The sequence below is a fragment of the Lepisosteus platostomus genome, chromosome 10 (assembly GCF_059453375.1).
Source record: "Lepisosteus platostomus isolate fLepPlt1 chromosome 10, fLepPlt1.hap1, whole genome shotgun sequence".
Taxonomy (NCBI): domain Eukaryota; kingdom Metazoa; phylum Chordata; class Actinopteri; order Semionotiformes; family Lepisosteidae; genus Lepisosteus; species Lepisosteus platostomus.
The window spans coordinates 26,555,336-26,575,075 of record NC_142620.1 but is presented as its reverse complement, the minus strand read 5'-3'; the positions used below and the strand labels follow the sequence as shown (position 1 = coordinate 26,575,075).

The 19,740-nt window shown below is 39.5% G+C and overlaps 1 protein-coding gene and 1 pseudogene across 3 annotated transcripts in view; one reads left to right on the top strand and one right to left on the bottom strand.

Moving 5' to 3' along the window:
• The window catches only part of smoc1 (SPARC related modular calcium binding 1), a 329,006-nt gene that overhangs the window by 160,955 nt on the left and 148,311 nt on the right, over positions 1–19,740 (bottom strand). The gene's annotated exons all lie outside the window — the stretch shown is intronic.
• LOC148653645 (uncharacterized) lies at positions 5,844–7,028 on the top strand (annotated as a pseudogene).

The following is a 19,740-nucleotide window of genomic DNA, read 5'->3' as shown; positions in this document are numbered from 1 at the left end:
GATCGGTCGGGGCCCGGGTTAACAACGGCCGCCATTAGTGCTGTGTCCCAACAGGGTACTAATGGAAATTATGCTACTGTGGGGAAAACTGTAGAGTGGGGGCTACAGAAAAGAAACAAGGTGAAGGGGCCTGGAAGGAATGTTAAGTCAATGAGAGTGGGGAGTTGGAATGTTGGTACCATGACAGGGAGAGGGAGAGAATTGGTTGAAACTATGGCAAGGAGAAAAGTGGAGATCTTGTGTGTGCAAGAAACCAAGTGGAAAGGAAACAGCTCAAGACACCTAGGAGAGGGATACAAGATTCTATACGCTGGAAAGAGTACAAAAATGAATTGAGTGGGTGTGATAGTGTGCAAAGACCTAGCAGACAAGATAGTGAGGGTGGTTAGACACTCAGACAGGATTATCAATGTACAGGTGGCTTTTGAGAGTGGGTTGTGGAATATCATCTCTGTATATGCACCACAGGTAGGAAGACCACAGGAGGAAAAGGATAGCTTCTTGGAAGATCTCGAAGAAGTGGTTAGCAGAATCCCAGGAAATGAAATGGTGGTAATTGGAGGAGACTTCAATGCACATTTAGGAGAGAAATGCCCAGATTATCCAGATGAACATGGTCAGAGAGGGAAGGAGGAAGGCTACTAGAAACACTCCAAGCTCTTGAATTGTTTGCAGTGAACACAGGGTTCACGAAGAATTATGAGCAAAAGGTGACATACAGGAGTGGAGGCCATGATACCCAAATAGACTACATATTAGTGAGAAGAATTGATAGGGCGAAAGTCCAAGATGCTAAAGTCCTGCCCTATGAGGCTGTTACCAGACAACACAGGCTACTGGTGATGGACATCACAATATTGAAAGAGCGAAGAAAAAGGCAGAGGAAACACCCAGCACGAACAAAAGTGTGGAAACTGAGAGAAAACAAAGTAGATTTCAACAGGCTGGTGAGAGAAATGAAAAACAACACAGAGGAAACAGAGGAGCCTTCAGTTGAAGAAGAGTGGACTGAGATGAGCCACATCCTAGAAGAGGCTGCTACCAGGGTTTGTGGAAAGACAAGAGGAGGCAGACCGAGGGAAAATGAAGAGTGGTGGTGGGATATGGAAGTACAGGAAACACTGAAGGAAAAGAAAAAAGCATACAAGGCACTGAAAGATGGCACTGGAGAATTACAAGAATATAAGAGACTAAAGAAGGTAACAAAAAGAAGTGTAGCAAGAGCAAAGGAAAGAGCCTGGAAAGAATGGTATGAGAAACTTGAAACAAAGGAAGGAGAGGACCAAATCTACAAGATTGCTAAACAGAGCGAGGCAGAAAAAAGATATTATCCGGGTGGCAGTACTCAAGGATGGAGAAGGCAGAGTCTTGATTAAAGAAGAACAGATCAAGCAAAGATGGCTGGAGTACTTCAAAAATCTGTTAAATGCAGAAAATGAGAGGGAGAACCTAGTGGAGGCAGACGTAGTGTGTGGACCAATCCAAGAAATTTCAGTAAAGGAAGTGACAGAAGCTATCAAAGAGATGAAAGATGGCAAAGCAACTGGACCATCAGGAATAGCAGCAGAACACTTTAAGAACCTCGATGAAGAGGGGATTCAGTGGCTGACGAGATTGCTAAACAATATTGCAAAGGAAGAGTTCCAGAATTCCAGAAGAATGGACAAAAAGCAGTATGGTTACCATCTACAAGGAGAAAGGAGACCCAATGGAGTGTAAAAACTATAGAGGAATAAAACTTCTGGAACATGGATTGAAAATCCTGGAAAAAATTCTGGACAAGAGACTCAGGAAGATAGTCAGGATCCACAACTCACAATTTGGATTCTCAGCGGGGAAAAGCACAACAGATGCCATTTTTGTGATGAGACAGTTACAGGAGAAGACACTAGAGAAAGGGAAAAAGCTGTATGTGGCATATGACCGTGTGCCCAGAGAGGTGGTGTATTGGTGCTTGAGGAAGAAAGGAGTACCAGAAAGCATGGTGACGTTAGTTCAAGCAACCTATAGAGATGCAACTACGAAGATGATAACACAACGGAGAGAGACAAAAGAGTTTGAAATCACAGTTGGAGTACACCAAGGATCAGCACTAAGTCCTTTCCTTTTCATAAACATTATTGACACACTGACAGAGGAGGTAAGAACAGAAGTGCCTTGGGAACTCATCTTTGCTGATGATGTGGCACTGATGGCAGATTCAGAAGTAGAACTACAGGAGAAAGTGTTCAAATGGCAGAGGAGTCTAGAAAAGGGTGGACTGAAAATGAATGCAGAAAAATCTGAAATAATGGTAATGGAGAGAAGAGGAGATACTATGACCAATGTTGAGGAGACAAATGGAGGAAAACTGAAACAAGTTGATGGCTTTAAATACCTTGGATCAAAACTGGTAAAGGGAGGAGAAACACTGGAGGGAGTAAAGCAAAGAGTGAAAGCTGGATGGAACAAGTGGAGAGAAATAACTGGAATACTCTGTGACAGGAAAATTCCTAGAAAGGTAAAGTGCAAAATGTACAAGACTGTGATTAGACCTGTACTACTATATGGAGCTGAATGCTTGGCAGTTGGAAAGAGGGAAGCGAACTTGATGAGAAGAACTGAAATGAGGATGTTGAGATGGATTCTGCAGATTTCAATGAAGGATAAGATCAGAAATGAAGAAATCCGTAGATGACGTAGGGTGGTGGATGTGGTTGAGAAGATGCGAGAGGCGAGGTTACGGTGGTATGGACATATCATGAGGAGGGACGTTGAGGAAGTAACAAAGAGGGTAATGGAATTTGAGGTGGAAGGTAACAGAGGAAGAGGCAGGCCTAGAAAGAGATGGATAGATTGTGTGAGAAAAGATATGGAGGTATGTGAAGTGAGTGAGGAAGATGTGCTCGACAGAGACAAGTGGAGAAGAGCAACCAAAGCAGCTGACCCCAGGACAGTCTGGGACTAAGGCTGTGAAAAAGAAGAAGAAGAAGTAATAAAAAAATAGTTTATTATTATAGCTTGTCGTGAATGTACGTCTTTCAGGTTTACAATCACATTAAAAATAATCTTTTGTCTTAATGCAAAATGCAAATTTCAGCAACAAGTATACAGGACACAGTTTTACTTTAAATTTTGATTATAAAAATATATATCACACATACAGAAGAAGTATATAGGGAAATCAACCAGTACACATGGAATAAACTCTAATTGTTCCTTTGCAGCCTACACATGCTGACGCAGCTACCTACTTGTATATATAGTATATTTATATGGTATATGATCATACTGCAGGTTATTGATGTGTACGCTACTCATTCCATATACTGTATCTGTGAATATGATTTAATGTGTTCCGCGTCTGTGAAACATTAGGAGACGAGAAAGCTCTGCTTAAAAAATCCTGAATGGTAGAAAAAAGTCCTGTGTTTGATTTTTCATCATAGTACTACATAGCCTAAAAGTGTGGCTTAACAATATGTAATACAAACTATACCACGAATAAAGAAAAATGCATGTTCAGTTTATTGTTACCCCGGCAATCACATTGCACAGCACACATACATAATAATCTCAATATTAGGTGATAAACAGAAGAAAAAGTTTCGAAATTATAAAAGAATCATACCTTTGTTGAGTTTGCACGAGAGAAAGGGGTACCTTTTAGCTGTAGCTAATTTTGACAAACTTAAACAGCTAATTTTGCTTAAAGAATTTAAAATCTGTCTGCCTTACTACATAGCAGCTTATTTCAATGAGCACTTCCAACACCAACTGTGATGTCTGATCTAAACTTAAGGTCTGCTTCTTTCACTGGTTTGTTCTGCAAAATATTTTATTTTTGTCAAACTCCTAGATCCTGACTGATTTGACTATTTGTCTCATTTAACTGAAACAGAAAAAGATGACATTTTGTAGTTTATCTTTTTGGAATTATTATTAAACTACTAACATCGACACAGATGCTGCTGTGGCTCATAGCCTTTCATTAATAAGTTTTACAAATGCACTGAACTCTGTGACACTGCACCCTTTTGACTGAATTTTTAACACCTTTGTCAGTCTGGGTGGGGGGGGGTTGGGGCTGACCATGTCTCCCTTTTTTAAATTTAACATCTGATATTTCCTCGGTACTATAATGAGATTGTGAATGTAAAGTGAATATTTAAATTATTTAGATCAGGAGGAAGTTTTTTTAATTATTTGTGGCTTCTGCATTTCATAGTACCCTTTGCAATGACTGGATAGTTAACGCTTCCAAATTGCTTTGTCAGTCTGTCTGGGGGATAGTGGGCCATCACCTTGATACGTTATCTGATGCTCCTTGTGTTCTTAAAGTGCGGATCGTAATCGCAAGCACCCATGGTCTAAGAAAAAATGGACTTAAAAGGAGCATCTCACTTTATCGTTTTACATCACCAAAACCACAAAACCTTTCAGAAAATCTTTTATCAATCGAAAAAGGTTCAACTAGAGCTTCACAAAACCATTTTCAAAACCGTAAAAAACATTCATTGAATCAAACAAATATGATATGTACTTGCAGGTGTTACAGAGAGCTGTGTTGCAAGAGAAAGTGCCTGGTGTGGATGGTTGCTGAGGGTGGTCAAGGGAGCTGTGAACAAGAAGGTTAAGCAGATTAGGTGGTTGGCATTCTGAGATGATGGGATGGTCAGAAAAGAGGGCCCCAATGGAGGGATCATCCTGTAGGACGAAAAAGTTGTCGTTAATAGTCCTGGGGATAGAAAGTGTGTTGAGGTGGTAGGGAAGCAACAAAGGAATGCGGTTGTAACGGCAGGAGTTCCTGCTCGAGTTGTTGGTCCGAGGGGTGTTTTTGGTTCGGGCAAGGGCCCTGTCAATAACACTGCTAGGGTATCCTCTGTTGATGAAAAAAGAATACATTTTGCGGGCTTGGTTCTGGAAATCCATGTCATCACTGCAGAGTCGTCATAGCTGAAGGAACTGTGAAAAAGGGAGAGAGTTTTTAGTGTGTTTGGGGTGAAATGAGCTATACAGGAGATAGTTGTGTGAATCAGTGGGTTTGTAATAGATCGAAGTAGAGAGTCGGGGGTAGTTAATGGAGAAGTTGATGTCTAGAAATGAAAGAGTAGTGGAAGATATGTTAACTGTATATTTGAGTGACGGGTGGAAGTTGGTGAAGTTATGCAGAAAGTGCTCAAGCTGGTCGTTAGAGCATGTGGCGGCACCGATGTACTCAGCCTGGTGCCCATGGCGATTCCACTAACCTGTTGGCAAAAAAGGTTATTAAATGAGAATGCATTCAGTGTGAGAACCAAATCAGCAAGGTGTGCCAGGGTGTGGGTGGTTGGATCAAGTACTGTGCGTTTGTCCAGCATGTGCTTGAGGGTTGTAAGTACGTCATTATGGGGAATGACGGTGTAAAGAGGTGTGATGTCCACAGTAAAAATGTAGCATTTGGGGCCCTGAAATTGGAAATCATTAAAAAGTTGGAGTGTGGTTGGTGTCCTTGATGTATGAGGGAAGACCTTCAACCAGCGGTCTCAAAAGGCTGTTGAGAAAGGGCGAGATGTATGTAGTCAGACAGTTGTATGCTGATACAATGTGTGTTCAGGGGTGTCTGGTTTGTGGATTTTGGGGAGGAGGTAAAATTGAGATACCTGGGGATGTTCAATGAAGAGCTGATTCGCCTCCTGGGGGAGCTCCTTACTGTTGATAAGAAGTGAGATGGTGGATACCACTTCCTTTTGGTAGTCAGTGGTAGGGGCTTTGCTTACTGCCGTCTTTCCCACACCTGAAGAAGGCTCCACAGCCAAAATGTTGTGTTTTCTTTCTTCTCTTTTCAGCATGGAATAAACCTATTACTTGTTCCTTTGCGGCTTATGCATGCTGACACATCTACCCACCTGAACTACTTCAACCTACATGTGCTGAGACCCCCTTTCCCTTCCTCCAAATCTTTTTCTAGATCTCTTCATCATTCCTTCTCTTCTTCCCTGGGTCACTTGCCCCCTGTCACTAAACCACCATTCCGTCTCTTCATAGCTATCTGTTTCAAGACCTGGCTTTCTAGCCACCTTCTATTCCTTTACAGATGTCGTCGACATAATATCATTCCTATAGGATTTCGCCTGAAATTTAATGACTCTGAAACCACCCAGAGTAACATTCAAGAGACTTCTACTTCTAGGAAACTAATGCTTTCTACCATTTTTTCCCTCAAAAAACAGATTATCCTTTCCGACAACAACATCAAAGAGGCAAAGAAATTTCTACAGCTGACAGCTCCACATCATCTTCCCTTTATAACTAACCTCATAAGATTTCTCAACTCCAAACTCTACCAGTTTCTCACTACAGAGAAAGATAAAAACACCCCTACCACCTCCACCAACCCTTACCTTGTTGTCACTATAACTTCTGACCTTTCCTTTTCACAGGATGAGCGATCCCTCCTCAGCAAAGGCCTCAGTTTTGTACCAGTTCCCAGGAAGTTGGACATCCGCCAGACCCAAGCCGACCTCAACTGCTTTTACCGCAGGATCCGGCTCAGAGCACATTTTGCTGACGATTCCTCCTCACAGGCAGCTGACAACAATCCAGTTACTGATGTCATTAACAATATTAATCCCCCTCTGGCTGATTTCCACCAGTCGATTATTTCATTAACCAATGTACCAATCAAGCTCTCAAGACACTCTCTATACCCAGTAAATACAGGTCTATCCTCACTCGAGGAGAAATTCAGGCGCTGTTGTGGTGTAAGGACCTATATATTTTTGAAGCCTCTAGACAACCAACACTTCTGCCTATCTCCCTCTACAATAGGACCCTATCATTGACTACCAAAAAGAAGTGGTATCCACTATCTCCCTTCTTATCAAGAGTAAGGAGCTCCCCAAGGAGACGAACCATCTCATCATTAAACATCCCCAGGTATCTCAATTTTACCTCCTTGCCAAAATCCACAAACCAGACAACCCTAGACGCTCCATCGTATCAACATGCAACTGTCTGACTAGATACATCTTGGCCTTTCTCAACAGCCTTATGAGACTGCTGGTTGAAGGTCTTACCTCATACATCAAGGACACCAACCACACGTGCCAAAATTTTAAGGATTTCCAATTTTGGGGCCCCGAAGGCTACATTTTTACCATGGACATCACATCTCTTTACACCGTCATTCCCCATAATGACGGTCTTACAGCCCTCAAGCACATACGGGACAAACGCACATTGCTTGTTCCACCCACCCACACCCTGGTATGCCTTGCAGAATTGGTTCTCACACTTAATGCATTCTCATTCAATAACCTTTTTTACCAACAGGTTAGTGGAGTCGCCATGGGCACCAGAATGGGATCCAGCTATGCCAATATTTTTGTCGGCTTGTTAGAAGAACACTTCTTCAATTCCTACACTGGCTTTGTCCCTGACCTCTACAAACGATACATTGATGACAGCGTCAGTGCCGCCACATGTTCTAACGACCAGCTTGAGCACTTTCTGCATCACTTCACCAACTTCCACCAATCACTCAAATGTACAGTTAACATATCTTCCACTACTCTTTCGTTTCTAGACATCAACTACATTAATTACCCCCAACTCTTTGGTATATTGGTCTATTACAAACCCACTGATTCACACAACTATCTCCTGTATAGCTCATTTCACCCCAAACACACTAAAAACTCTCTCTCTTTTTCACAGTTCCTTCGGCTACGACGACTCTGCAGTGATGTTATGGATTTCCAGAACAAAGCCCGCAAAATGTACTCTTTTTTCATCAACAGAGGATACCCTAGCAGTGTTATTGATAGGGCCCTTGCCCGAGCCAAAAACACCCCACGGACCAACAACTCGAGCAGGAACTCCTGCCGTAATAACCGCATTCCTTTGTTGCTCCCCACCACCTCAACACACTTCCTATCTCCAGGCCATTAACGACAACATTTCCATCCTACAGGATGATCCCTCCATTGGGGCCCTCTTTTCTTACCACCCCATCATCTCATATCGCAGACCACCTTATCTGCGTAGCCTTCTTGTTCACAGCTCCCTTGACTGCCTCAGCAACCATCCACACCAGGCACTTTCCCTTGTAAGAGAATTTGCTGTATCACCTGCAAGTACATATCTAACACCACACTCATTCAAGGCCCCTCAGGACAATTCTGGATCACTCAGATGACATCTTGTACCTCCAGCAACCTTATTTACTGTATTTCTTGCAGTAAATGTCCAGCCATTTACATTAAGGGAAACAGGAAGGAGACTCGGAGACCGCTTCAGAGAACATGTTAGGGCTGTGAAGATTAAAGATTTTCTCCAAACCTATTGTTTCTTATTTCACCTCTGACGGCCATGATCACACTTATCTCTCCATCTGTGTTCTCAAAATGGTTTTCCTAACGCCACCACCAGAAAGACTATGGAAACTAAAAATTTTCTGCAGCTAGGATCACACATTTCCCCTTCTCTCAACAACAAATTTTCTTCTAAATTTTCTCTATTCATTGTAGGTTTCATTTCACACCTCTCTTCACCTATCCTGACTTCACACTACCTGATTGGCCACTCTGTCTGTCCTCTGCTCTCACCTCTCAGTCCTCCTCTCTTCCAGCTTTTGTTCTCCTATGCTACATTACCTTTGCTTATGCCCTGTCTTTCTCACACATGAGGAAGGCTCCACAGTCGAAACGCTGTGTTTTCTTTCTTCTCTTTTTATTAAAATAAATGTATTACTTGTTCCTCTTCAGCCTATGCATGCAGACACAGCTACCCACCTGAACTATTTTTACAAGTATACAGGTAAATCAACCTGTCCATCTATTTTTTTACTGCTTTATCCAGGACAGGTGGGGGTGCAACCTACAGTATTATAATGCATTTGTTTTACGTTTTAGAGAGACTTCAGAACACTTTTACACGACTGATGTGTAAAAAATGTAACATACTGTGTGCTGTGTTGAAAAAGCTATGGAGCACTGAACATCTTTCATCCTGTCAAAATAATTGCATATGTAGTTTATTCTTATCTGAGTGAAAACAGAAAATACAGATAGAGGTTCACAAATTAAAGAGAGGTTGAACCCAATGAGTTTCTGTTATTCTGCTTTACATGGTCAGGGGATTCGCATACTTTATATACAGTAGCTTCTGAATAGTAATTCTTGCTCATTTATATCTAGTATCAATTTTATTCACACTAAGGATTCTAAAAATGGAACCAGGTACTAGATGTTGTTTAAATAAAAGTTGTGAAAATTTTCACAAATCACAATGTTTAAAATGCCTGTGATTTTAAGGCTCTGTGTCATTTATTATCAAAGTTTTTAAATCTCTGAAACATTGTGTCACAAAAATAGGCTTTTAATAAGAAACCAAAGTTGTGCAGTGACAAATCATCCTGAACAAAATACAAACAGTTTGAAAATTATTTATTAATAAATTAATACTGCTAATAATGATCAATTCAACTTTATTTGTCATTATACTTACGGGTGCATAGTATAGTGAAAAGTGTTTCTCATTAGTCTCTCAGGTGCAGTAGATAAATAGAACAGCAGACAAGACAATAGACAGAAATACAATAACACTAATAGTGTAAACAACAGTATGGTGCCAGTGCCAAATTGTCAAAAACTGTGCAAATATGCAAACAAAGAAAAACAGTGCAAAAGTAATACGGCGATAAATAAATAGTATAATTAGTACAGTTTTAAGTGCAATTCCGGCTTACATTCAGTTGTCGTGTATGTAGTGGTGTAGGAGTACAGTCATTGTGGGTACGGGAAGAAGTGACAAGAGATCATAGTATGATGGGAGGGAGTGGGGGCGTCACCAGCTTGATGGCTCTGGGGAAGAAGTCTTGTTGTGTGTGACTGGAGCGTCCAGAACCTTCTACCAGATGGTAGGGAGACAAATAAGTTATGACTGGGGTGAGTGGGGTCAGACAATTTTGGTGTTTTTTTCAGACTCCTGGTGTTGTAGATTTCCTGGATGAATGGTAAGGCACTGCTGATGATGTGTTGGGCAGTTCTGACGACCCGCTGCAGTGCCTTACAGGTCGGATGTGGTGCAGTTGCTGTACCAGATTGTTATACAGCTGGTTATTATGCTCTCCACAGTACATCTGTAGAAGTTGTTGAGGATCTGTGGATGCAGGCAAATTTTCTTCAGCCTTCTCAGGAAGTACAGCCGCTGTTGTGCCTTCTTGATGAGACTGGAGGTGTTGAGTGCCCATGTGAGGTCCTTAGAGATATGAACAAGTTATTCACCAACTCTACAGCAGACCCTTCAATGTAGATGGGGAAGTAGACTTTTCCTTGTCTCCTGAAGTCAACAATAAGCTCTTTGGTTTTGTTGATGTTGACACATAGGTTGTTGGTTCGGCACAAGTCTGCAAACCTATTATATTTTGGTTTCAGTAGTTTTTTAATACCACTTTGTTATTCTAGATTATAATTATAATATATCTGATTTTGCTTTAAGGCTTAGTATAAACGCTTGTCTTAAATTGTCCCCTGGAATGAATAAAGTATTTTGAATTGAATTGATTTAAACCTGTTGATTTGTTTTTTACTCCCACTGTTGACTGTATTCACGTTTGCCAACTCTGTCATGTTTTTAATTTATTAATATCATTTTAACATTTAACATGTTGCAATATATAAAAATAATACAAATGTTAATATAGTTAATATTATTTACTATTTTATTTTTAGAGAAGGAGTCTTTATTTGTTAAAAATAAAACTTGTGCCCTGACCAGTGAAGAGATAAGAGAGCCACTTGGAAAGTGAGATAAAAATATAATTTCTTGTTTTTGTATTTTTTGCAAACTATGCAGTCTAGTGTCTTGAAATTGGCTTTGCGCTCAAATATATAAAGATGCTGCCTGTCCTTGGTCAGTAAGATAAAGATGGTAAGCTGGCTGTACACCCAGAACATGAAAAGAACTAACTGTTGTTCACTCTGCAACTTAGATATGATTAATTGGCATGTGTTGCTGTCTCTTTTTGTTTTAAGGTATAAAGTACCATCTTCAGCTACTTATTCTTAAGTCCGGTGGTTGCACGCCGGACTTCCATATGCATATGTAATAAAGAGACTTCTGCTTCACAGGCACCTGAACTTTGTCATTTGTATAACACAACAATTTTGGCGCTGCTGAGCAAGGTACTCCCAGCTGAGGGAACTCTGGCAGAGAGGTGGGGAAGAAAAGCTAGGAGGCCGCTTCTAAAAAGAGGTAAGGATTTCTCTTTTCTAAAAAGTCCCTTATCCTCTCCATGTTGCTGTCGAGGTTTTTTCTGAAGCTGAAGCGAGTACAAAACAAAATGAAATGAGTTCATGGTGTATGTGTTTGTAGACATCTGTATTGTGAAGGTGGGGTAGAAAAAGAGGGATTGCTGAAGGAGTAGCGTCTAGCCCTGCCCGTGCGGTAAAACCGTGTGTTGTATCCTGGTACGCGAATAAATCCATGTGCTGTATCCTGGTCAGGTGTTGTATCCTGTACGTGAAAAAATCCAGGTGTTGCATCCTGGTACACGACTGCAGTACGGCTGAGGGTAGTAACTCGAACTGTACTCGCAGAAGAGCCGAGGGTGGTAACTCGATTCAAGTGTGTTATTAAAGCCAGGATTTGGAACCTGGTCCGCGTTCGCGAATTGTGATAGTTCGTCAGTTTGTCTCGACTTGGGGATTTCGCGGGGCATGTGGGAGATGAGAAAATGATTTGGTGTGAAGAAAAACTCCAAAGATAAAACTACTAATAAGCTGGTGTGCAGTTACTGTAAAAAAAAACAGGGTGTTTTTTGGAGAATATGTCAGAAGCTGAAACATGAAATAACAGATTTAATCTTGTAAGCCCTTTTGTAGCCTTCCTAAGTTTATCTCAGGATTTAAATAAAACTGAAATAATCCTACAGTGTGCAGTAACTGGGCGACACAGGAGCACGATTGTCCTGTTTTTCGACTAAAACAGCAAAAAGATGTGATATAAAGTTTTCTAACGGGTAACAAGAGGCTACAGGAGAAGGGGGGCAAAGGTTGTGTTTAAAGCAGATACAAGCTGTCACAATATACTTGGGAAAAGATATACAGTTTCAAGTACTGATGTGGGTGGGGGACACCACAGACCTATTGGGCTCAGATGCCCTGCAGCATTTATAAAGAATTACTGTATGAAACAGCAGTTATTGATTAGTTACCTTAATAGAGCTGTGTGATATCGTAATTGTATTACCTAATGAGGGAATCCATAAGACCAGGCTACTCCAAGTATTAGATCTTCTGACGGAAAAAGGGTACAAATCCAACTACATAATAAAGCCAGCTTCTCAGAATGAGCTCGACTGGTTACGAACTGGCTTAAGGGGGGTAGTGCAGTCTAAAGACAAAATTGCCTTGACCCCTGCAGCAGGAACTGTTTTAATGTTTTGAAACAAGCTTTCTTGCAGACACTTGCCCTGGGCTGGATTCCCTCAGATGGATCATCTGTATGTAATCTGTATGTAAGTGAAAGAAATGGGTTGTGAGCTGCTATGCTGGCGCAGGAGCATGGAGGTAGGCATCATCTGGTGGGTTATTATTCAGGACCCCTCGATGCGGTGGCCAAGGGGCCATGTTTATGTGTTGTGCAGGCTTCCTGCCTGGCTGTATAAACGGAATAATCTGGTGTAGAACCAGCAGACCAAATTAAAAGATTTAATTGAAACTTGTAAAAATGCTAAATGTAAAATTGTAGTCATTTATATAGACTCTATACATACATTTGGTGTATGCCACAATTTTGGATGGCTGTGGAGGAACAGGGATTTCCTCAACACGGCAGGGACTCCAGTTAAGAATGCTGGGTTTGTCTCTGAACTGTTAGAAGCTTTGCAGTTACTGACTGAAGTAGCTGTGGTAAAGTGTAAGTCACATAATAAAGAAATGTTTCCAGTAACTTGAGGGAACAACTTTGCAGATGCAGCTGTCAGGTGAGCAGTCCTGGTAGTGCAGGAGTCTGAGACAACTGTGAGACTTCTGTTGGTGAAAAGGGGACAGCTACAGGACATTCAGGCTGAGGCCTCTAAAGCAGAGAAATGGACATGGTTAGAAAAGAATGTGGGGCTGCATGATGATGGGGTTTGGTGCTGTCATCACACCAGACACCCCACTGTCCCTCACAGCCTAATGCCCTTTGTAGCCCGACAAATGCATTCTGTGGGACACCCGGGTCTGAGTCAAATGGTGTGCCGGTTACCAAAACTGGGTGGGGACCTGGTTTGAAGCAGTAGCCAATTATGTGGTATCTCGATGTGAGGCTTGTCAAAGGAACTCAAATACCGTTCAGGTGCGGGAGCTAAAGCTCAAAAGGCCTGCTCCTGAGGAACCTTTCATGCACTGGAAAATTGACAATTGTAAAGGGAAACCTGGGCTCTTATAATCTGTTTTCCCAGTGGGTTGCTGCCACTGCCTCTGTGTCTACCAAACACTTGATGATGGAGATAAGGCCTCAGTAGGCACTGCTTGTATTATGATCAAGAGACACACTTCACAAGGTAGGTGTGTCAGACTGTGGATGCGTTGTTCGGGGTGAGATGGGACCTTATTTGCACCCTTCACCCTCAGTCTACTGGAACAGTGGAACGAAGGAACAGAACTCTGAAAGATCGACTAAACATCAGTCAGAAGGAACACCATGTGTAGACGTTCTGCCTGCTGTCCTGTGTAGCCTGCGGGCTGGATCAAACAGAACTATGTAACAGAGCCTGTTTGATATTATCACGGGCCAACCAACTAAATGTTCTGGAGGCCTAAATCTGGCTAATGGATCGTTGAATTTGCTATCTAATTCTCTATTGTAGTATTGTAGGTTGTTATTTGAAGCAGTTCACGGAGCTGGTGAACAGGTGCTGGACGCTTGGGAAGACACGACCTGATACCTGGCGAGTGGGTGTGGGTAAGGAAAATATATCCTGCCAGATGTTGCAACCCTGCTGGGGAGGGACCATATCAAGTGCAACTGACTACCGACTCTGCCATCTGAGAGAGAGGATAAGATCGCTGGATCTACGCGCTGCATTGCCACCGAGCCACTGCACCAGAGACTGAGTGAACATTAATTATTATGTTGTGACTGTTTCTATGTTTGTCGAGCTTCCTGAGGGGGGCTGAGAGTGTGCCTGTTAACTGTAAGGAGTTTTACTCTGAAAAATGGGGATATGGAATCAATACTTTCTAGGTGTTGTCATATCAATCAGCCACAAATAATAATCAGAGTTCATGTTGGGTTTGTATTGCTATACAAGATGCTCATGGGAGTAATCCCCTTTGATAGAGGTGATTATTTAGGTTTATTGGCATGGGTAAATAGTTCTGCTTTTAGTCTGAGTGTAACTCGAATGTATTAGAATGGAAATAACCGTATGCTCCCCGCTATAATCACAGTTCTAGACCATCTTCTATTAGGGTGATAGACAGCTGTTTACAGTAGGTGAGCGAAGACTAAGAAGTACTTGTATTCCAGACAATTCTGAGCACATTAATGACTTAGCACAGCACATCTATGATGAAGAACAAAAAAAAATATCATAATTATAATCCAGAGAACTGGGGCATTGGTGCGTGGCTACAGTCTGTGCTAGGAACATGGGGAGGGTCTCTGATTCAATACATATTTGTGGGTCTGGTATTATTCATTATGATCATATTGTTAATATCCTGCTTGAAAAACATGTGTACTAAACCTGCTGCTTCTGTACTAATTGTATGCCATTAAGGGATCACAGAGGTCAAGAATGATTTCCTGGGAAAGGTTTCTACATCTCTTATCTAGTGGCAGAACATGATTGGTAGAAAAATATGGTTCTAAGGGGGGAATGAAGAGATAAGAGAGGCACCTGGGAAGTGAGATGATAATATCATTTCTTGTTTTTGTATTTTTTGCAAACTATGCGGTCTAGTGTCTTGAAGTTGTTTTTGCATTCAAATATATAAATTTAATATTTATATAATATATTTAATATAAAATTTTTTGCCTGTTCCTTGGTCAGTAAGATAAAGGGCATGTATTTGGTAAGTTGGCTGTATGCCCAGAACATGAAAAGAACTAACTGTTGTCCAGTCTACAACTTAGATATGATTAATTGGCATATGTTGCTGTCTTATCATTTGTTTAGAATGTGTCATAGTAACTCTTTTTGTTTTAAGGTATAAAGGACCATCTTCAGCTACTTATTTTTAAGTCTGGTGGTTGCAAGCCGGACTTCCATATGCATATGTAATAAAGAGACTTCTGCTTCACGGGCACCTGAACTTTGTCATTTGTATAACACAACACCAGGAATCAAATACAGAATTTCACTTATCAAAGTGCCACTTAGTAACAAACAATAGCTGTAACGGACATGTCACAATGTTTCCAAAATATTACAAGTGAATGAGTCGAAGAAATTGATGCAGGTGTTTATGATTAAAGTGGAATATGGTGCCACTACCGTATAGCATTATAAATATAGTATATATCATAAATATATAAATATTTTATATTTAGATCCTTAAATGTATATCACTACTAATTTCTTTAGTTATATGATTCCATATTAATATTTCCTATTAATTGGTGTTTAAAAAGTTGTTTACATCAAAAATGACAGCAAGTATTACTTTATAGAAAGCTACAATGGTTGAACCTTTTCTATGATAACTTGCTGTCATTATTTCAGTAAAAATGTGTACATTTTAGAATATCATATAGGGAATATAATATGGAATTCCATAACTACAGAAATTAATAACAATATTAATTGAATGATCTAAACATATGCATCAATTTATTTTACTCGTTCACTTGTGATTACTTTGGAAACATTATGACCTGTGCATTTCAGCTATGTTTCTGAGCAGTATGTTGATACAGTGAGTGGATGTCTCTCCCCCCTGAAGTGTGTGATTCCTGCTTAGTTTTTCTCCTAAAATAGTAAATACTGTTAAATGATATTAACAAAAACATGAATTTGTAAATGTGAATACTGTCAACAGTGGGAGAAAAAAACAGTTCAACTAGTTTAATTCAATTCAAAATACGTTACAATATCCATCCCAGGAGGGCAATTTAACACAACCTTTACAACAAACTTTAAAATGAAATCATATATATTATAATTATAATCAATAACAATTTGGTATTTAAAAGACCACTGAAAGTGAACTATAATAAAGTATCTGATCATTATTAACAAAATGAATTTATTAGTAATAAATAATAATTTCAAACATCTTGTATTTTATTCAGGCTATTTATTTTCTCCGGTTTTCATAACCTTCACATTCTAATTAAAAAGCCTATTTTTGTGACAATGTTTTAGATGTCAATAACTTGTGCAAACAAAGGACACAGAGCCTCCAAACCACAGGCATTTTAAAGATCACAATTTGTGGAAAATGTTCAAAGCTTTTATTTAAACAACTTCTAGTACCTGGTTGCATTTTTAGAAACCTTAGTTTGAATAAAGTAGATCCCAGGTACTGGAATTCATAACGCGAGAATTACTATTCAAAAAGCTGCTGTTTTGCTTCCCCTTAGCACAAAAATGTATTGTAGCTAGGATTCACTTTTTTCTGTCTGTGTCTACTCTCTCTCACCTGCTACAATTTGGACACAGAATTATTAAAAATGGCAGTCAAAGTCAGGCAGCCAGAGGTAAGGGGTTTCGTCTTCCCACCTATACAACTAAAATGCCAAATAGGAATGGCTTAAGCGACATACAGTAGCTGTCAGTTTGAGGTAGCCTGTCATGTAAATTTAATTTTGTGGCTGAATGGTTAAGGTTTCAAAATGCAGCCTCAAAGACATGTGGATGATTTTTCGCCATGTTTCATTGATTTAACTCAAACTAACACAATATTCTAAATTAGGTTGTACAAAAGGATTTTCAATTTTGAGTATAGCTTCCACTGATCTAAATTCCATTTTTGCTATATAGTAGCAAATTATTCTATTTCCTGAGCCAGGCCCTTAACCCCCGTTGCTCCAGTGGCGCTATACAATAGCTGACCCTGTGCTCTGACCCCAGGCTTCTTTCCCTGTCTGTGTGTCTGTGTCTCATGGAGAGCAAGCTGGGGTATGCGAAAAGATGAATTCCTAATGCAAGAAATTGTATATGGCTAATAAAGTGATCTTCTCTTTTAAACTACAGATGCAGCCATTCAAAATGCAGGGTATAACCCCATACTGCATGAAATTACCCACAAATGTACTGCAGTGCATGATCTGACTGGCCAAAATGACCGTTAGGGGCACTCGTGGTGCATTGGTTGTTAGTGAAACTATTTAATCATTTAATCTCTTTACTGTGCATGTGCATTAATCCGCTTAATATTGAATATTTATATGGAATTTTACAACTCAATTTTAGTAGCTGAGCATAAAAAGAAGAGGAGCATAACGTGTCTGAAGGCCATAAACGACATTAATTTAGGAACATAAACATATGATGTAAACTGCATATGGCTGGTATTGGTAGTTAAAAAATATACACACCAGTATGCCACTTTCTTCCTAAACATTTTAAGCATCAAAGTCTTTCATTCAGTTACATACTGTGGTTATTTTGGAAACATTTTATGTACTCCCTCTGACTATATTAAGTTTACTTTGTAAAAAGTTATATTGTTTTAACCTTTTCTGTGAATACTTAAGCTCATTATTGCAGTTAGAAAACACATACCTTTTAGAAATTGTTCAATAGGGAATATAATATGGAATCCCATATCTAAGAAATTGACAACAATATAATTATATTCATATCCTGTAGCTCAAATTATTACAGTAGTACACTTTCTTTGGAAATTTCTTTGGAATCAGTTTAACTCATTCTCACGTGATTATGTGTGGTGTAATGGGTTAGGCGTGTGCTTTGTATGGTGGAAGTCTTGGGGTTTGAATCCAGCTGTCGCCATGAGTTTTCTTTTAACAATTTTTTTTTAAAAAAACTAAAAGAGCAAATATTATGGAATATATTATTTCTAAATATCACAACATCTTTGAAGTTAAGTGATTTATTAATAACAACGAATAATTTCAAACTGCTGCTGTACTTCCACTACAGTATAGCTTGTGGGAAATACATTTATTTGTCCTGCATCAAAGTTTAACTCATTCAGAGTGCCCTACATTACAAACTCCAAGCATTTCATTTTGTCTATAGTTACAATATCAACAGCAACATAGTTAAAAGGAATAAAAGGAATGTCTGCATTAGTTTAACTGTGTGGTTTAATGGCTTAGACGTGTGACTTGTGAGTTACAGGGTTGGGGTTCAAACCCAGCTGGTGCCATGAGTTTTCTTTAAACAAATAAACATTTATTTGAAAAACTAAAATAGTAAATATTATCGACACTATATTGAATTTGTTGGTATTTCTAAATATCTCAAACCGTTCAAAGTTAAGTGAGTTAAGTGATGAACCTTTTCCATGAATACTGGTGCTCGTTATCGCAGTAAAATAAATGCATACTTTTTAGAATGTAGTTATTAGGGAATATAATATGGAATCGCATATCTAAAGAAATTAATAATGATATTAATTAAATGATCTAAATATCTGTATTTATATAGCTGGTAGTTTTACTGTAATCCACTTTCTTTGTAAACACATTTTATTTTTAATTTGACTCATTCATACATGAATTGTGAGAGAGTAACAGATGGAGACAAGATGGAGGTTCTTGTCAAAACTACATTCCCCAGAATGCAGTGAGAAATAATGTGCCACCCTCAGTCACCTGACCATCTGATGCACTACATCAGAGAGAATGACTGAAGGATTAGCCCATTAAGAGTGAGTTCATAAAGCCAGAATTACACACTATACTATTACGATAAGCACATTGTTTAATGGGTATGACATTACCCACGTCTATATCACTGTACAGCATAGGTTTGAGTCGGAGTGTCTGTTAATAAAACAGAGCACCTTCAAATACATATAACTGCTGCATGATTTCTTTATCCCTTTCAGCTAAATGAGGGGAATTAAATCAGTCAGAATCTAGGAGTACCACTTGTAAACTGGAAGAGCTGACAGAACAAAGTTGCAACAGTTTTATTAACAGGTTGTTTCATGTTCTTCCTAAGATTGAGTGCATTGGGGGACATTCAACCATGGTAAAGCTAGCTTGAAGTTTGAAAGCGATTTTGGCACGCCAGTAGCGTTTTCACAAATCCTCCTAGAGTTTCACTTAAGAGAAAACTTGTTTTCACAGCCTTTGTGTTGTTGTTTTTATGCCATTTTTTTTAATACGCACAAATATTCTTATGTCCATATCTTCAAACCAAATGCATTTTAAAGACCGTGACTTGTGAAAATTTTCAAAACCACTACATAAACATATCAGTGAGCTAAGAATTTTTTTTACACTCAGGGTTTTGATAGATGCGCAATTACGTACCATCTGGAACACTGGGGGACTGTTGTATACATATGTTCACAACGCAAGAAATAACGGTCAATAGAGTTTCATGCAAAAAAAACGAATATGACAATAAGAAGCAGAACAGCACATTCTCCAATTACCCAGACAGAATTAATTAAACACGCGTTTGTGATTTTAATAAAAAATAAATGAAAATGGTCTTTTCACCTACTGGCCCGCTGGAGGGTAATGGGGACTCTCCATTTTAAACGTAAATGTAAAGCCCTAAAATAAATTACGTGTTCTACATTGACCTTGTTATTAAATGATAGACAAAAAGCAGGGCAGTGACTTTCTCTGCAAGCTAGT